Source organism: Aotus nancymaae, unplaced genomic scaffold (assembly GCF_030222135.1).
Source record: "Aotus nancymaae isolate 86718 unplaced genomic scaffold, 86718_ANA_hifiasm-v0.15.2.pri h1tg000032l_0, whole genome shotgun sequence".
Lineage (NCBI taxonomy): Eukaryota > Metazoa > Chordata > Mammalia > Primates > Aotidae > Aotus > Aotus nancymaae.
In genome coordinates, this window is record NW_026988445.1 from 15,212,386 (window position 1) to 15,216,663 (window position 4,278).

Sequence of the window (4,278 nt, forward strand, 5' to 3'; positions counted from 1 at the left end):
CAAGCCTTCCATTCTACTCCTAAAAATGATAGCTACTAAGATTTTTTAAAAAAAATAGAGTCTTGATCTGAGGTCACCCAAATGCAAATCCTATCACTGTAAGGCAGCAATGGATGGATATTGGGGCTCCACCTAGCAGTAAGTGCTACCTGTAGCATCTCACTTAAAACAATACATCACATCTTTTTTTTTTTTTTTTTTTTTTGAGACGGAGTTTCGCTCTTGTTACCCAGGCTGGAGTACAATGGCGCGATCTCGGCTCACCGCAACCTCCGCCTCCTGGGTTCAGGCAATTCTCCTGCCTCAGCCTCCTGAGTAGCTGGGATTACAGGCGCGCGCCACCATACCCAGCTAATTTTTTGTATTTTTAGTAGAGACGGGGTTTCACCATGTTGACCAGGATGGTCTCGATCTCTTGACCTCGTGATCCACCCGCCTCGGCCTCCCAAAGTGCTGGGATTACAGGCTTGAGCCACCGCGCCCGGCCGCATCACATCATTTTCAAGCAATGTACAAAGAATGGCATACATACCTTCGTCACAAGGAATTTCCTTTTGGACAACAGACAGAACTCAAAGTCACCTCTCTGTTCACTGAGAGTGCCTCCTTTGGAGAGGCTAATCAAAAACTCAAAAGAATGCAACCATTTTGTCTCTTACCTACCTATAACCTGGAAGCTCCCTCCTCACTCCGAGTTGTCCAGCCTTACCGTACAGAGCCAATGACGGAGTGGGAAGATGACCTTCCCCTGGAGTCTAGACATCCAGCAGCCGAACTCCCCACTGACCGCCCCCAGCCAGACACCTCGCAGTGCTCAGACGTTCCTCCTCTTTCTCCGCCGCACTGTTCTGCTGTTCGTCTGCTTGTCTCTTCGTCTCCTTGTCTGCTTCTGGAGCCTGGGGTTTGTGGTTTATATGGGTACGAGATGGCCAAAAGGCAAATTTTGGTATGAAAACAGGAACGTCTGTCCTCATTAGGGCTTCAGGGTGGGGCCTTTGCCAGAGAACTGCCCTCTTCCACCCAGTGTTTCCCTGTCTCCTGTCCCTATCACTAGCAGATGCTGCCTACTTTTGTGTGTGTGTGTGTGTGTGTGTGTGTGTGTGTGTGTGTGTATGTGACAGAGTATCATTCTGTCGCCAGGCTGGAGCACAGTGGTGCGATCTCGGCTCATTGCAACCTCCACTTCCCACGTTCAAGCAATCCTCCTGCCTCAGCCTCCTGAGTAGCTGGGACTACAGGAGCGTGCCACTACGCCCAGCTAATTTTCTTTGTATTTTTAGTAGAGAGGGGGTTTCACCAGGTTGGCCAGGCTCATCTCGAATTCCTGACCACCTTGGCCTCCCAAAGTGCTAGAATTACAGGCGTGAGCCACCGCACCCAGCCTGCCATATTATTTTAATAGAGCAGGAAGGACAAAACTTAGAAGGTATTGGATACCATTTTCCAGGTTGACGGAGCATTGGTAAGACACCGTCAAAGAGAAACGCATCACATACACACGAAGAGGAACCATTCGTGGGTGGTATATACAAGGGCAAAATTAATCAGAAAGGGAACATACCCAGAATTTTTCATTAGAAAGTGTTGTGTAAAATCTCGAAAGTAGAATATTTCTATAAAATGTACTATCTATAGATCAGAAAGAGAAGACATAAAAAGACCTATTTTTAAAACTAAACAAAATGAAAATGGAAAAGCAACATTAATATTATATGTGGCATCAAATTAGCTTATTAAAATAAATATGAAATCTAAAATCATATTAACTTATTAAAAGAAATATAAAACCTAACAGAAAGACTAAAAAGAGGATAGAATACCAAATGGCAGTGAAGTTTAAAGCAACTGGAACTCTGATACACTGCTGATCAGAGTATAAATTTTTTGTTGTTATTTCTTTGAGAAACTATTTGACGTCATCTACTCACGCTAAACATATACTAAAAAGCTAAACATCTACTCAAGCTAAACCTGCACTCTGACCTAACAATCCCACCCATAGGTAAACACTCAAAACAAAATGAATGAGTGTGTCCCCGGAAAGACACACACCTGCGCATTCACAGCAAGTGTATTTATGATAGCCAGAAAACAAAATAAGTCAAGTATCTGTTAACGGTAGGTGGATATTTTCAGTCTCTTGGCTTTAAAGGCCTTCCATGATTTCCTATTGTTTTCTGATCAATTTTATTTCCTATTCCTTTTACCTAAAAGTTCACAGTTTCAAACAGGCAAGACTCCTCGGTCTCCACTGGATGAAACAAGGAATACGTAAGTGACCCTGCACATTCAGGCAGCTGGGTCAAAGGAGGGACAAACCGTGGGGGTTAGACAATGAATTGCCCTGGGCGGGTCTCTGCAGGTTTATCTGCCTGGAGCAAGATGTTTACATTTCAAAGGGTAATAAAACCTGGATCCTTTCTCTTTGGTTTGCCTTAACAATCCAGGGACACCGGTGCTGTGACTTAAAAGAGGAAGCAGCCAATTCACAAAAGAGTGAATAAACATATTCAAATCTCCAAGCTCACCAATACGGACAAAAAAATACAACACAGCTCGGTAACATTTTTCGTTTATCAATTTGGCAGAGTTTAAAAATTTTTTAACAGCCAGTGTTAGAAAGGTGCAGGTGAGCCATCTCACACACTGGGGATGGAAGTTATTTTGGAAATAAGTTAAACGCCTTAACTCACACACACCCATTGTTCCTTTTTAGAATTATCTAAAGGAAATATAGTGGACCCATGAAAAGATGGAAATTTCAAGAGGCTCATCACAGGGTTATTTGTGATAGAAAAACCTAACAGTCCAACAATAGGACGTTGGATAAATAAGTTATCATGTATCTATCCATTTTGAAATGCTGTTAAAAAGTATTTAATGACATGACAAAATGTTTATAACCTATTGTTTAAAGAAGAACAAATTATAAACAATATGCAAAGTATGTGAATATATAGGTAAATACTGTATATGTGCACATGCATATATAGTATCAAAGACAGAATTACAACACATTTTGTTATAGCTCTCATTGACTTTTACTGGCAACTCATGAATCAGGGCAGCCTCCATTCTACAGAACAGAATGAGAGCTTCCACCAGGCAATGGCAGAACCGTGGGTTTTGTAAGGTGGAAGCGAGGAACAGAACAGTAGGAAAAGGCTGATTGGTTAACATCAGGTTACTTCCGGTTGCTTTTGTAATAAGGGTTAAAGCAGAGGGGACTTCCTTATATACTGCTGACTCAGGAAGGCTGGAAATCTCCTGTTTTCAGGAAAACCTAGTCTGTTTTAGAAATCTATCTGCTTCCTTAGAGTTTTAGTTTGATTATGCGGCATTTAGCATGAGTGACTTCATTTTTATTTGGTCTGGTCTATTGGGGCATAGGTGCAGGAGTTCAGTCCAAGACACTGGCCACTCATAATTTTTCCTTAATAATAGAAAAACACTGGAAACCTATATTACCAAATTGGTGGGAATATGGGATATTTAAATTTTCTTCCTTGTGCTTATCTGTATTTTCTAAGTTTTCAAAAATGAATACTCATTAATGCTGGATTAAGAAAAAAATAAACATTATTATATTTAATAACACAAAGGAGCCAAGTGAGAACTGGATACAGCTTGGTGGTTGCCCAGTCAGGACACCGTCCCAAGCTGAGCTCCTCCCCAGCATCCCTCAGCCCCAGAGCCAGCCCTTCCTCCCGAGCCCCCTGTCCTGGGATTCTCAGGCCTTGAAAGCCACAAGTGCAAGTGTTTGGCAGGGCCCTAGAGTCTAGGCATATCCATTTGGTTTCCCAAGTGACCACCAGTTGACTGGTCAATACCTAGGATCTCTTTTCTTTAAATGCTCCATAATGAACATGACTGTACCTATCAATCATCATCCTAAGAAAACACCATTTTACCAAAAGAGAGAAGGGAGTGATTATCCCCTAAAGAAGGAACCCCTTAGGCCCCCTGTAAGTATTAATTGTCTCCTATACCTGCTTTAGAATGGCTTATTGAGATAAGCTCCCAGACCAAATCAGGGCCCTGAACAGTCCCCAAGACTAGGGGCCAGCAAACTATAGCCCAAGGGCCTTTTTAGAAATAAAGTTTTATTGAAACACAGGCACTCCCGTTTGTTAACTATTGTCTGTGGCTGCTTTTGTGCCGCAGTGGCAGATGCGAAGAGGTCACATGACCTGCAAAGCTGACATGGCTTGGCTCCGTGTCCTCACCCAAATCTCATCTCAAGTTGTGATCTTTAGCGTTAGAGGAACGAGGTGACTG